Below are 16,108 nucleotides of genomic sequence, written 5' to 3'. Positions count from 1 at the left end.
TCCAGGTTGGTAGGTGGCATAAATAAGGGAACTTATATATGAGGCCTGTTTGGGGCAACAGCAACATGAGTGGATCCCAACACCTGCCCTCCAAAATTTAAAAATTTATACAGGGGCCCTAACTGGGCTCAGTCACATATACCGTGTAGGTGTCCTCAGCACCATATCATCATCTTAGGGCTATATCTTTGGAGCAGCCTATGGAAGTGAGAAAGACAAGTGGAACTCACATCCCAAGGACAAGGGGAAAGGGTGAGGAGCCTCCAAGTGCCTGGGTCCAGCTCACTGGTCAGTCAATGGTCATGTCTTTTTGGTGATATTCCCCAACACCAATGCACAGATCCATCAGAAAAATATGGAAGCCTTACTGCCTTAAGGGAAGTAAGTATAACCTCTGGCCAAACACTGACTAAACAATAAGCCACTCTGATCCAGAGATGACTCCTAAGAAGCCAAGCTTTAACAAAAAATCACACTCTTCCCCAGTGATCTGGAAGACTGTGTGCATACACAAGGTGTGCCCTCTCAGGAGTGAATGGTGAGGAAAACTGAGCTAGTGGCCCTGGAACAAAGCTTTAGACTACAGAAACAGTTTTTGAGCCACACATAGATCTCACGGTAAGTGTACATGTATATCTAAGTTCCTAAGGGGGCTTATACACAATCTTTGATCAAAAAGTGGTTCATACAGCCCCAGATGTAATCCCTAGGAGTAGGAGTAGGAGGAAAAAAACACAAAACATACACACACAAAAAAAAACAAATGAAGCAAATTTAGTTCCAAAATGCTTCCCAAAGAGGGGGAAGGATCAGTGTTGAGTTTCTACATTATATTATTTAAACTGTATAGTTTTCTTTTCTTTTTTTTTTTAAAGATTTTATTTATTTATTCATGAGAGACACAGAGAGAGGCAGAGACACAGGCAGAGGGAGAAGCAGGCTCCTCACAGGGAGCCTGATGTGGGACTGGATTCCCGGACCTGGGATCACGCCCTGAGCCAAAGGCAGACGCTCAACCGCTGAGCCACCAGGGGTCCCCGAACTGTATAGTTTTCAACAAAAAATAAGCCTATGAGGAAACAGGAAAGTGTGTTATAAACACAGGAAGAAGAATAAAGTGGACAATAGAAAATACCTTTGAAGGAGCCCAGATGATGGACTTAGCCAATAGAGACTTCCAGGCAGCTATTATACATATGTTCAGAGAACTAAAGGAAACCATATTTAAAGATTTAGAAGCAGGATGGATGATAACAGTGACTCATCAACTAGTATAAAAAGACAAAGTATAAAAAGAATTGGATATAAATTCTGGAGTTTAAAAGTATAATAATTGAAAGGCAATATTCACTAGAGGGATTCAGCGATAGATTTGAGTGGGCAGGGCAACCTGGGTGGCTCAGCAGTTTAGTGCCGCTTTCAATCCAGGGTGTGATCCTGGAGACCCGGGATCGAGTCCCACATCGGGCTCCCTGCATGGAGTCTGCTTCTCCTTCTGCCTGTGTCTCTGCCTCTCTCTGTCTCTCTCATGAATAAATAAATAAAATCTTTAAGAAAAAAAAAAAAGATTTGAGTGGGCAGAAGAAAAATCAGAGAATTTGAAAGCAGATCAATAGAGATTACATAATCTAAGAATGGAAGGTAAGTAGAATAAAGAAAAATGAACAGAGTCTCAGAGAAGTGTGGTTCGCACCATTTAATGCATTAACATATATGTAATGGTAGTGCCAGAAGGAGAGGAGAGAAAGGTGCAGAATAAATGTTAAAAAAAAAAAAAATCATGGCTGGAAACTTTCCAGATAAAGTGAAAAAAGTGCTGATACCACATCTCAGCAGTTGAACAGACTCTTAGCAGGATAAACAAGAAGAGATTCATACTCAGAAACATCATAGTCAAAATGTTGAAAGCCAAAGATACAGAGAAGCTCTTGAAAGCAACAAGAGAGAGATACCTGAGCAACTCAATCCACTGAATGTCTGCCTTCGGCTCAGGTCAGGTCCTGGGATGGAGCTCTGCATTGGGCTTCCTGATCAGCAGTGAATCTTCTTTCTCTCCCTCTGCCCCTCCCCATTGCAAATTCTCTCTCTCTTCTCTCTCTTTCCCAAATAAATAAATAAAATCTAAAAAAAAAAAAAAAGAGGCAAGAAAAACATGACTCACCACAATAAAATTAACAGCTGACTTTGCGTCAGAAATAATGGGGGCTAGCAAGCAGTGTGACAGTATATTCAGAAACAAAGAAAAACTCTCTACTAAGAATCCCATATCCAATAAAGCTGTATTTCAAAAGCAAAGGTGAAATAAAGACAGTCTCAGATAAAGAAAAACAGAATTGATTGTTGGTAGAGCTGTCTTATACGGAATACTAAAGGAAGTTCTTTAGGTTGACAGGAAGTGACATCAGACAGTAATTTGAATCTACGTGAAAAACAAAAGAGCTCTGCTAAAAATCTAGGTAATGATAAAAGACAATATTGTTAAATTTTTATTTTTCCTTCTACTTTAAAACAATATCTGTAGAATTGTATTATTGGACCTATAACACATAGAAATATATTTGATAATAACATCACAAAAGTGAGCGTGGGCATGAAGCCATATTGGCTTGAGGAAATGACACCAGCTGGTACTCCCATCCACAGGAAGAAATGGAAATAACTCCACCTGATAAATAAGAAAATTAATATATTTTAAGAAACTCCTACCAATGTATATTTGTGCTCTCATTTCTTCTCTTAGCTTACATAAAATACAATATTATAAAAAGCAGTAATTCCAAAAGTGTATTGTTGGGTTTGCAACCTAGATAGGCATTCGTATGTATAACAATAACAGCACAAAAAGGGGAAAGAGAGTGTAGCAATACAGGATAAATTTCACTATCTTACTAGAATTAAGTAGTGTTAATTTGAAGGAGATTTTAATAAGTTAAAATGTATATTGTAAGCCCTAGAGCAACCATGGAGAAGATCACTAAAAAATATATAGTTCAAAATCCTTAAAGGAATTTAAATAGTACACTAGGGGCTATCCACTTAAGTCAAAGGAGATAGTAAAAGAAGAATATAGAACAACAGGATTATGAAATGTATAGAAAACAAAAAAGAGAATGGTAATTAACCATCCAGCCATATGAATAATAATATTGAATATGATTGTATTAAACCATCCAATCAAAAGAAGGAGGTTGCCAACCTGGATAGAAAAAAAATGCTCCCACTATGTGTTGTTCACAGGAGACACACCCAGGATTTAAAGACACAAATAGGTTGAAAGTAAAAGAATAGAAAATGATAAGCCATGCAAACAGCAGGCATAAGAGATCCAGACTAATAAAATATCAGATAAATATACTGTAAGATCTAATGTCAGCTAAAATAGACTGTAAGACTAAACACAAATCAGATCTTGCCTCTCCCCTGGTTTGAAATCTCTGGTAGCTTCCCATCTCTGAGAATAAAATTCAAATATTTAAACCATCAACTATCTCACCCCTCACCCTCCAATTTCATGCTATCCTTCCCTAAAAATGCCTTTATTTTATCCTACCTTTTTATTTTAGTTTGGTTAGGTATAGAATTCTTGGTTGGAAATAATTTTCCCTCAGAATTTTGAAAGCATTCCTCCATTTTCCTTTTCTTTCTTTTTTTGCATTTTATGTAAAAATTCAGGTTTTATTTTTACTTATTCTTACATTGTTGGGGACTGATATCAGGAACTTACAGGTAAACCAGAACTTTTGTACCTCTTAGCTGAACAGAAATACACACGATGTGGCATTATCATTAAGCAAGACTTTGCTACTTTGCTTTTTTACATTTCACACAAGAATACAGTATTATCCTTTTTTGAACAAAATGCCCAGATTACTAAGGAAGCCATCTTTGGGAGGAAGTGTTTAATAAACATATTTTATTTTAATGAATTCTCCAGTAGGAAATGAGAAAATTCATTGCCTTTCCTTAGCAGAAGGCTGTGTAAGTAGTTATCTGTCAAATTTGTCCTTGCAGCTCACCAACATTCCTCATTGGAATCCTCAATATTTCCCCATCATAGTTCCCTTTATTTTTGTTTAAAGATTTTACTTATTTATTCCTGAGAGACACACAGACACAGAGAGAGAGGCAGAGACACAGGCAGAGGAAGAAGCAGGCTCCATACAGGAAGCCTGACATGGGACTCGAACCCGGGTCTCCAGGATTATGCCCTGGGCCGAAGGTGGTACTAAACCGCTGAGCCACCTGGGCTGTCCCCAAAATGACTTTAAAAATTCTGGGTCTTCTTTGGTTTGTTTCTCTTTTGATTCCTCTCAGACTTTATTAATGGTTCACTTCATATCATCATCTCCATATTCATAAATTTTCTGTAGAACATCCATAAGTCCCTAACTGGGATCTGTATCAGTGTCTCAGGAAGAAATTTCTTTCCCTCTGCACTTTTTCTCACCTGAGTCAGGTAATCCCACTACGTGTTTTGTGCTTTCTTACTCCATAAGAACTCTATCTGTCTTGGTCTTTTTTTGAACTGCCTTCTGTGGAGATGGGTTTCAAGAGATTGCTCACAATCATGAAGTAACTCTTCCCATTTTGGTTCTTTGCCAAAAGATCAAATGACCTCTCTGTGAAATGTACCTGCACATTCTCAGTGGAGACTTGATGAACTCCAGTTAAGGTGGTGTAGATTTTCACAACTTACCTGACTGATCTCATCTGTAATTACCAATTTTCACTGTATATCTTGTTATGATGGGAGCAACCATAGCAGCTGGCTTTTCACTGTCAAGAAGCTCTGCTTTTTTTCTGTGATTTCTGCTGCATCTTGTTCTTGATTTCTATCTGATCTTGGATTTTTCAGCTCTAAGGCATTGCATACTTTTTTTCTAGTGGCCTTTCCCAGCAGCACCTTTACTCCTTTAGATCTTTCTGTAGCTCTTCCAAAGCTGAAGCCATGGTTGGGTTGGGTCAGGCAAGGCCTGGGCTGCAGAGCTGCAGCCCCGCAGGGGAGAGAGCAGAAAACATTGCTCCAAACATCATCAACCAGACGCAAGCCCCACTTGCAGGAGTCAAGGTGCCCGCAGCCTGAGGGTACACTCTACCTGTTGTGAGACTGGGCCCACCTCTCCCTTTAGAAGCTTTAAGATTATTTAAGCTATTTCTCTTTAACCCAGTGCTCTGAGACATCATGAAAATATGCCTGAGTATGGATCACTTTTCTTTCATTGTGCTGGACATGCAGTGGGTCCTTTTAATTTGTAAACTTATATGTCTGTTTGTGATTTTTTGTCCTCCTTCTATCTGCTGTGTTCTCCCTTTCTAGGAGAACATTTTACCAACTGTTCCCTAGTGTGGGCCATTTCTGCTTATATGTTGAGTTTTATTAGTTTTATTAATTCTGGCTTCAGGATATTTTCCTGTCCTCTACCAATATCTGTGAGGAGGTTACTGCAACCCCAAGTGCCCCTAATCTGTTCTCTTGACCATCTTTTTGGCACACAACTATGCTTAATCAGTATTTATCTATTGCTACAATGAAACTAGTTAGCAGGAGCCACTGCAAGATGACTGAATGTGCATTTGTCACTGCTTTAGGTCAGCTAGATGGTCCTACATCACTTCCTCTTGTCTCACTTTCTTCTGTTAGTCTCTGTGGGTTCCTGGCTCTGATTCTCATAGATGTGACAGCATTCTAGTTGTGTCTTGATCCACCTTTAGTTACCATTCTCCAAAACTGTCTGCAGCACAATCCCCAATTTCTCTGTCTTGCTCCAGAGTCATGCATTTAACCAATTGGTTCTTCTGGCTCTAAAAGTTCCCCAGATTAAGAACCATGTGAATGAAGGTAATATTAGTTTCCATTTATAAAGCTAAGGTAGATCTCACAATCTGTTTTCATACGAGGCAACTAAAGCTTGCTTGAGTGAAAGAATGAGGCTTCTAATCCAGGTCAGACTCCAGGGCTTCATGATTTTCAACTTTCCACACAGCCTCTCAGTCTTCACAGTGTATTTGTAAGGAACAGATGAGGCAAGCAATGTTAGAAGCTGCACAGACATTGGTATTGTTAATGGGCATGCAAATTCTCTCCAGAGTTTTCTCATCTGAAAAGGTGATTTCTGGAGCTAAGAGTGATAAACACAAAAGAATGAACCCCTGATGATAAGAATTAAGATGAGAAGCAGATAAGGGGAAGGTGAGAGAAGTGGGCTGGGTTTCTGGGGAAAGGGGGCCTTTTGGCAGTGCCCTTGGAGGACCTCATCCAGGCGCTGCTTGGACAAGCCAAGCTAGGTGATAACAGCAGAGCTTTCATTGGCATTGGTTCTTATACGGGTGACAAAGCCAAGGACAGTGTGTTCCAGCTTCAGGGGAGAAGCAAGCTGTGCAATAGGAGGTAAATTTCTGGCTTGCAAAAGGTTGAGTAAGATGCTTCTTTAAAAAGCTCACCAGTTGGCTAAATTTAGGGTGGTGAACACCATCAGGCCAAGAATATACTTTGGCCTTGGGCCCATGGCATTTTCATTTGACTGGGAATTGGATGCATTTTCATTTTCTCTAAGCTTTTCTCTTGACTCCTAGTACCTTTGTCTTTGGAGGCAGGAGACTGTATGCTGATAGTTGGGTGGAGCCCTGTAGCTATGAGTAATGTCCCTGTTGATAATGACAGTTAATGATCACCTTGTTTTTTGGAATACATTTTTTGTGTGAATGGTTGGGTGTGCACTGTGATGTTTTTATATAATTTTGTTTCATCAGTCATCAATCTAGAGGGGCTTTTCTTGACACATTTCTGCTTTTCTTTCTCTTCTGTGTTCCCTTCTCTGATTCTTTTCTCCAAAGCTGTTTTCAAAGACAAGATCTTTGGCAACATGAGCCCTTTGCCAGCCATAGATAATGGGTCTGAATGCCTGTTCATCTGCTCATTGATTCAGTGCCATCACTTCATGTCAGCTGCCACAACTTCAAGGGTGTCCAGCTTCCCAGCTAGTGTGTTGCTAATAAGAATGTGAAAATAAACATCCAAGCCTATCGAAGGTGAGAAGCAATGAGGCAGAGTGAATAAAGTATTGATTCTAGCATCAGCAGGTCCAACTTTGCTGTTTACTGGATGCATTATTTGCTTCTATAAACATTGGCTTCCTTATGTGTAAGATGACTGTATTACTTTCCTTGTTAGGTTTTATTTGGCTTAAAGGAGATGCATGTAGGTCCTCTATAAGCGGTTGCCTGTTTCTCTTTTCTTAGAAGAAGCAGCTGGTTGGGCCTTGTAGTAAGGCCCTCTGACATTGTACATTCAGTAGCACCAATCCCTGGCTCAGTGATGTAACCTAATCCTAGGTGAACTCTAGGGAGAGCACCTAGTTTTCACACTTAGGGACTTATGCTTTCCTTTTACCAGGTTTATTGGTTAGTCTACTGAGGTAGACCTGAGTAGTTTTTTATTACAACTATTAATCTGACTCAGATTCATTCACTCATTCAACAAATACTTATTGAGCACTTGTATATGCCAGCACTGTGTTAAGAGCTAGAGATGTAGTCTCTCTCTGTCTTCAAGGAACCCAAAGTGTAGTGGAGAGACACTCTAGTCAACATATAAGCACAGTAGAGCCAGCTAATGCTAATAAGGTAGGTGCAGTTGCACAGAGAAAGGGTATGGAAGCCAACGTGGGGAGTCCTGAAGGACTTCCTGGAGTAGGGAATGTTTATACTGAGATCTAGAGGTGAAAAAGAATTGGTCAGGCAGAAGCATGGCAAAGGTAGATTGGGTGTGAAGGATGGTGAAGGTGGAGGCAGCCGTATCCATGCAGCATGAATGACATGGGCTAACCTCATTTCTGTCTTCTAGAAGCTTCTGGATGTTACAAGGCCTGGATGTGTTTCAGAGAGGCAGAGAGTCCTCAACGGTGACTGATAAGAATTGTTCTTTTGTAGAGTATTTTAAAAGATAACTTTATTACTTTTCAGATGGTATTCTGAAATAGTCCCAGTGTGATATTTTTGTTGTTTAGTTGGTGGGTGTTTGTGAGCATTTATGTATGGAGAGGTATAAGGTGCAAGAGAGAGTCACTTCTCTCAAATTTTATGGCATGACATTAAATGTGTTTTCTTTGTAGGGGTTCTTTCTTTAGGCTCAGGCAGTTTGAAGAACAGGCTGTGACACCTTCACTCCAGTTGGCCCCAGGTACCCATCTCCACCCGAGTTGCTCATGAAACTTCCATTGACTCTAAATGAGATGCTGCTACATTAGACAGGGTTTAATAGTAATATAACAGTAGCAACAGGGGCCATGGATCCCTGTCCAGACAGGAGGGGCACAGAAGTATGTGTGTGTGGGTGAGGGGGGAGCTAAGCCAGGATACCTCTGAAGCTGAATGCCACTTTTCACCTTCCATTCCTCTATTTCTACCCTGCCCATCGATTGCAGATGGGGAACCTGACCTGGGTTAGCCAGCTAGGGTCACAGTGGCTCAACAGTTTCAAGTCCATCCTGGTTGGGTAGGAGGCTCTGCCATTGGAAACTTGCAGCCACGATTTCAGGGGAGGAGAATTGTCCCATTTAACTTGTTCTCCATCCTGCCTTCCCACCCCTGACCCCAACTGCCTTTGAGTATGATACAAGGGAGTTCTGTTTGATCCAGATTATCTAGTTCATTTTGCATGTGATGAAGCTGATGCATCAGCAAGTGCAGTGATTTGTCTAAAGTCACAGAGTGAGTGAGTATAAGAACCAGGTCTCTAATTATAGTCCAATACTCTTTCTACTAAGTATCAACAACTTTATCTGACTTTCTTGTATATAGTCCCAAACACTGGTTTTAGAAGTGTGAGAGAGAACTAACATGTGCTGAACACTGTGCTAAGGGACTTACACATATTTATCTCACTGGTTCACCATTCTAGCCCTTCAAGTAGGGCGTGAGCATGGGCAGCAAAGGAAGGGAACAGACTCTGAGAAGGAAGCACATTACCCACAAGTGGAACTGGTGTTTGGAACAAGGTTCAAAGCCCACATTCTGTTTTCTAGGCAACTTCACCTCAAACTGCCACATTTGAGCCTAAGAACTGACAGGCTTTGGACTGGGGTCAGGAGTGATTGCCTTTTGTCATTGACATTATGCAGAAGTCCAAACCTGCATTTTCATGGTTACCCTCTACTCTGAGGCCTTTGGGATTTTGTCTCTCCAGAGATGACATTATCACAATTCTGACTGAGTTCAGTGTCTTCCCCAGCTGGCTTCTGGGGAGTATATTTCTTTTTCTCAGCCTTCTTGTTTCTACCCAGATTTATTCTTGGCTTTTGGATTGGTTAAAGAATATTTGCTGACTGGAGGAGGAGGAGGAGTAAGTTTAAAATGCAAACTTACTAATGTCAGAGATGGATCTGAAATTCTTTCGAGTAGCCTTTCATAATGCTTTGCTGGCTTCCTGATCTCTACTTGTCTTTAGCTCTTGGGAAAATTGGAATATAGAATTTAAAGGGGCCAGGATGATGTTCTAACAATATTTTTTGTCTTAGATTCAAGTTCGTTATGTTTTGGGCATCTTCATGCATTTTGAGTTTGATGTGCTTGTCTATGGTGCTCCAGGATGTTCTCATATGGCTACACAGTGTTTCTGAGTTCCCTGAAGTCGTTACACATTTCTTAAACATGCTCCTTCTTCACATCCAACCACAGCTGCCTCTCATTTTCATGACAGAATTTTGAGGCAGTCCCAAATCTCAGCACCTTTCCTTCCTGGGACATGAAGCATAGGCTCAGGCAACTCCCCAGGGCCAGGCTCCCTCTCAAGGACTGCATCCTCTAAGTGCTGAGTGTACTTTCTTCTTGCCTTTCCCAGCCAACAGCTCTCTGGCTTTTTACTGAATTACTGATCCACTGTGAGCTCTCACATAATCTTTTTTTCCTCCCATGGACTGATTTTTCTCAGGAGAGAAGCTCCTAACACATACCAAGAGCCAGAAGGGCACTGGGGGGAAGAGTGCTGCTTATTTGCCCACGTGATCCCTCTGCAGTGGGCTGGGGTATGGGGTGTGGGAATAATATGGCACTAACTCTTCCCTCTTTTCAGAGCGAGACCTGTTCTTTAGGAAGCTTTTGCAATTCTTCTAAACCCTCCAGATAATGGAATGCTATAAGCGACTGTGGGCTTCTGAGCAAGTAAAGGGGATTTTTAGTGTGTAAGTGTGCTCTAGTGATACCAACTTAGGACTCTTCTTCATGGAAATGTCTTTCTAACCCTTCCTCTGACCCCATGCCTTTAGTCTCTTTCCCACCACTCTGCTAGCTTTATCTAGTACCCCTTCCTGATTTCTGCCTTATTTGATAACTTACGTCTCCCCCAGACCTGGTTGGATTCTCACTGCAATGTGTTCTGTGATGATTTTTCAGCTCTGGGTTCCGGTATGCCTTGTTGTTCTTATTCTCCTTTATTATTGTTCTCTAGAGTCTGATGGTCTAAGTAGAATTCATCTGGGTTTGGGGGTTAAATTAAACCTCTGTGTGTTATTGCCTTATTTTAAAGATCACAAATGCCCCAAGGGTATGGTCTAGCCTGTCCTTGTAGTAATGCTCAATGCCTCGCAGTGCAGGCAAACGCTGACCTAGTACAAAATGCCAAGGATGGGGTGAGTAGGTCCCCGAGGTGAGATGACAAAGGGGATTGTCTCTCTGATGGCATCCAGCCTAAATTGCTGAGATGGAAATGCTGGTGGGGCTGGCTATACAGTCTCTCTCTTTAATCTCACCTCTTGAAGCTGCTTAGCAAATGCAAGAGTGCAGGGAAAATATGGATGTGGGCTTACTTCTCTGAAATCCATTTATTTAGTAGAAAGGATTCCAGAATTAGGTGCTTTTTTTCCACTTCATTTTTTTTGCTAACAGATTTTCTCTCCCTGTTACAGTGTAAGATTGATTTCTGTCTTCAAAATGTGTTCATGGGGATGAGGGCTTTTCAGTAAAAGCATTACAAATCATCCACAAACATCAGGCATCTTTGGGAGAAGTGAGGCTGCGTCTACAATGCTCATTTTTCACAGAGAGCAGTACCACCTGACATCTTCCTGAATTTTCAATTTCGGATTGTCCTTGTCTATTTGAAGCTTGGGTATGTGAATTCCAGATGAGCTTGTGCAGGCTTTTAAAATTTGCATGGTTTGAGAAGAAGGAGGAATGACAGCTGATTGACACAGAAATGGCTAAGGAAGCCAGGCTGAATCAGAAGGCCTGCTTCTGATGAAACCCCCATCTTTGCTGAGTGCTGGCTTGTCACCAATGAGACTGTATTTCGAAGTGATTTCACAGGTATTTGTTCATTGTCTCCTCCCAGCATCTTGTGAAAGAGACAGAGGAGGAAGGATTAAGTCCACATGGCAGAAACAGAAGCTAGGAGCTTGAATGATTTTGTGACTTAGCCTTAGCCCAAAGCAGGTTAGCAGCAGAGATAGGATAAGAACCCAATTCTTTTTCCATCATACTTGGAGGGACCGAGGCCTGGGGAAATATTCCTTAGGAGTCTATATATAGTGCCTCAGGTTGAATAATAACAAGGAACTCAGATAGGATCAGAAGATTAGTCACAAAAGATCTGGATTTTTAGGTAGCAATAAATATGCCTTTATATTAAGTTCCCAGGATGGTATTTGGCCCACAGTAGGCTCTCAGTAAATATTTGTTGGGATAATAAGCTCTCATCTCCAAGGCCTAAGCTCTGAGAAAATAGAGCTCCATGTTAAGTGCAGGATGTAGAGAGATGAGCGGGCACACTACAGAGGTTCAGCCCAGGGGCTCTGAAAAGGACCTCAGTGGCAGCAAACAATGTCATGTAAAATGAACCTCAGGATGACTGCATCTCAGCCACACACTACTTGTTTATTTGATCCCATAGGTTTTTTCTTTTTGAAAGATTTTATATATTTATTTGAAAGAGTGTGTGTGTGTGTGTGTGTGTGCGCGCACACACCCCCCCCCCCATGAGTTGGGGGAGGGGCAGAGGGAGAAGCAGATTCCCTGTTGAGGCTTGAAGTTAGGCTCCATCTCAGGACCCCAAGATCATGACATGCATGGTCTGATTTCTCTTACATTTCCAGCCTTCCACTGGCTTTTGACCATGATTTTGACTTGGAAATCCATGTTGCTCATATATGATTCCTTCCTTTGGATCTTCCGGTGCTCACATGCTTGGCGGCTGAATACCTGGATATACCTGGACTCCCTGAGGCTTGACAGCTTGCCTGACCTCAGACTCCCAACTCTGCCCTAACCTTTGGCTTCTGGGTTCCTCTAACTTCTGGCCCTTTGACCTGAAATGTGTCTTACTTTCAACCTGACTATTTAAAAAAAAAAATCTTTTCAGCTGACCATTCTTAACCATTTCCATGTAGGGGGGGAAGTTATTTTGTAAGTTGAGAGCAGAACAAATGATCAAAATACCAACTAATAGAACTTTGAAAAAAATTTTGTCAAACTCTTCAGTTTACAGATGAGGAAACAGGCCCAAAGAGGTTTAGTGGATTGTCTCAGTTCAGAGAGTTGATAGATGGGTCAAGGATAGAACCCAGGTGTTTTGCTCCCCCACTGCATAACTATAGTGCCTCCTATTTTTCTTAAATTTATAAAAACATCTAAACCCTACTGACAAAGGAAATGACCAGTAGAAACCTCTTTTCTAATGGAATGCTACACACTCCTTTCCTGTGTCCTCAGGCCCCTCTTCATCAATACTTAAGGTCCTAAGGCAGGAGAGGAACTTAAAATACAAGTTCTCTGATTGCTTAATGCTTCTGGTCTCCCAAGAGTCAAGACTATGGGCCATTAGCAAAAGCATTACATTTGGTTCCCACAAAGAAGCACGAAGTGATCCCCATGGCAACCATGACCAGAATGGAAATGGCAGCTTGTATTGTATCCTGGAGCTAATTGTTGGCCATAGAAGACCACAAACCACAGATGTAATGAGATCCAGGGGACTCATGGTCTCACACTAGTGGTATTGGATGCCAGCCAAAGTTTGTAAGTGAGTGAGCTTGAACAAACGTGATTTGTTAAGCTGTATAGATAAGAATCAGAGAAATTCACCTTTGAGAGTTGTCCTGTATTTTGTCCTGGAGCTATCTGGCTAGGTTAGGTGCAGAGTATGATGTGTTGGCTTCCTCTGTGGCTGAGAAGCGGAGCTGTGCCCAGGGGCACCCAAACTGGACAGGCCAGACTTGTGTTTCCTGCTGTCTCTTCTTTGAATCATGTCATGCCCCCTTGAGTTCTATCTTAGGGAATAGCCCATATTTTTTTAGGACCCCTACTTAGCCCTCTATTTCTTTAGCCCAAACAGCTAGACCCAGGTAGAACTTGGGGTGGGGTTCACTTTAAGGGGTGATGGTCTTGGATGTGAAGGTGCTATGGGCCCAGTTCACTTCTTCTGCCCTCAACTTTTTTCCTGGGAGTGACTGCAAATCCAGGAATCTTAGGTCAAGGGTCATGTTGCTGAAAACCAGGAGAGAAGAGGCAGTGGTTTTAGACAAGTTCAGACATATGTTCATGTTGTCTAGGCTACTTCCTGCCCCAAGTACTTCTTTGTGTCGTTTGCTCACATCATCTTGTCCCCGTGCTGTTAAGTTTTCTCCCTTCTTTCTGTCAGGAAAGGCAACAGATACATTCTGGCAGACATTTCTATAGCTTCAACGCCCTGTGGAAGACATAGCCCGATTCTTTTGTTGGAGGTGTCATTGGGATGGATTCAGTCAATAAGGACTGGGAAAAGGGGAACTCTAAAAAAAAGTGGGGGGGGGGGACTCTAGTTCTAGAATTACTCTAGACTTACAGTAAGAAACCTCTTCTGTTCGGCATCAAGAAGACACCTACGCTGAAGCTTATGATGGGCCAGGACACAAAGGTGAATGATGGAAAGCTTCCTGGAGGAGGTGTTACCTGAGTTATATGTTAAAGAATATGTGAGCCAAGGAAGGAGTATAAGGAAATTCCAGCCAGTATGGTCAGCAGGAGCAAAAGCACAGAGGCAAGAAAGAGTGGAGTATACAGGATGTACCAAACATCTGGATTTTGCTAGTGTATGAAGTGAATTGAAACGCAATATTGAGATAGGAGTATGGGAATCATTCTTTTATGATGAGCTGACTGCACTATTGATTCTTTCACTGTTGCTATTTCAGGCACCTTAATGAAAGCTATTTTTTGATTATCTGTTAATGGAGCTTCAGACATTACAAAATTATGGATAATTGTCAAATCAATTAAATCTGGCCAAAGAAAGTGACCAGGAGAGAGTGTTGGAGTAGGTAAGGCCTAATTTATTCCCCTTTCACCAGAAGATCCATTTGAAGGATATGGGATCTGCCTGCAGCATTTCCTTTGCTCTTGTCTCTGAGCAGCTCTCTCACAGTTGTACCCAGGGGCTCTCTGAGGGTCCCACCTTCCTCCCTACTAGCCTTGTGTGCTGGGGAGTGGATGGGAGAGGGCCCAGGGCTGGGAATAAGGCTCCAGACCTGTCCCTGACATTTGAACTGGCTGATCTCAGACTAGTCACTTTACCTTCTGAACTTCAGTCGCCCTTACTGTAAAATTAAGGGATTCATACTCTGAAATCCTGGTGGGGAGCTTTGCTCTGCTCCGAATGCCCATAGCTCCAGAGATGATGCCAGCTGTGATTTTTCCTGAGTTGTGTTTTTATTTTATAAAAAAAAAATACCCTGGCATAGTAAAAAACAGGAACTAAAAATCCAGTTGTAAAATGTAATATCATAAATATGTAAACTATTAAATAAAAATATAATGATATATATGTAGTATATGTTTATACATATATATGTTTACCATATACACATATACATACACATTTCAGAGTATTAGTGCATCTGTATTGTCTTAGCTCACATTTTAAAGTTATCTTTGGATTTTGGATATTTTGTGATATCATTTCAGATAAAGTAAGTAAACCTATGGGGAAAGCCAAAATGAAAACTGCCCCCAATCCTTTTTTTTTTTTTTTTAATAGTACAACCTAATTGGAATCTATATTAACCATGTCTTTTGGGTATACGGGGTGGGAAGGACAACTTTTCACAAGGAAGTAGGTTAGTAAGAAATGGAACATGGCCTGAAGACACTCCCAGGGCCAAGTGTGCTTTAGCCCTTAGAGGTAATGAGGAAGCCATTCAGTATATTAATAATACAGTAGCTACCACGTGTCAGGTATGGTGCTCCTTAGGTATTATCGCTAATCTTTATACAGCCTTGCAAGGTGTATATATATATATTTTTTTTCACCCATTTTTCAGGTGAGCAAACAGTGGCCCAGAGAGGTTCAACAATGTGCCCATAGTCACAAAGTGAGTGCACAGGAGTTGGAATGTGAGCTAAATCTGTCAGAAAAGCTGGTTCTTCCTTCTAGGTTACCCTGCTCCTTAACTAGAGTAACCTCAGTGTATGTGACCCAGACGGTATACCCTCCCCTGCCTGAGAGTGCTAGGGAGCAGCCTGGAAACTGAGGACGATAGAAGCTTTGTCTTCATCTAGAAGATGGACATGCAGTGATTCTCATATAAGATTATATGAAGGACACAATGCTCATAGTCGGGGCCAGCTGATTCTCTCTTCTGGGTATTATAAAATATTGAGATATTAACTCAGAATCATAATACATAGCTAATTTACTTGGTTTGGTGGATACTTACTGTTTATATGCTCCGCATCTGCTGTTTTTGGAAACGGCAGCCCCTAAATTTATCTCTGTGGTTTCTGCTGGAAAATGGCTGTATTTTTTCATGACCTCATCTCTTTGACTACCATTGACTCATACAAGGTTGGACACCTGATGCAGTGGGGCCAGTCCAAGGTGCCTGCTATCTTGGCCACTGTTGACTGGCCCAAGTTTGGAAATCTCTCTGGATCTGGGTCACAAAGCTCCTTCTTCATATGTTTTTAATTGGGATCAGAGAAAGCAAGAAGTCAGTCTCTGAGTGTTAGACCCTTAAGACCTACAACTCTGGGATTGTTGTTGACCTTGCTTTCCTCCACATTGATCCACTGGAGAGAGAGAATGAAGCAGGGGCACAGAGGGAAGCAGAGACTAGAGAATGGGAGGAACCCTGGTGGTGCT

The 16,108-nt window shown here is 41.5% G+C and overlaps 1 pseudogene; it reads right to left on the bottom strand.

Moving 5' to 3' along the window:
• Positions 1-4,274: 4,274 nt before the first annotated feature.
• Positions 4,275-4,950, bottom strand: LOC112671537 (calcyclin-binding protein-like; annotated as a pseudogene).
• Positions 4,951-16,108: the final 11,158 nt, after the last annotated feature.

This window comes from Canis lupus, chromosome 5, assembly GCF_003254725.2.
Source record: "Canis lupus dingo isolate Sandy chromosome 5, ASM325472v2, whole genome shotgun sequence".
NCBI classification, from domain to species: Eukaryota; Metazoa; Chordata; class Mammalia; order Carnivora; family Canidae; genus Canis; species Canis lupus.
The sequence above is the reverse complement of the archived record's forward strand: the minus strand, read 5'-3'. Positions and strand labels throughout refer to the sequence as shown.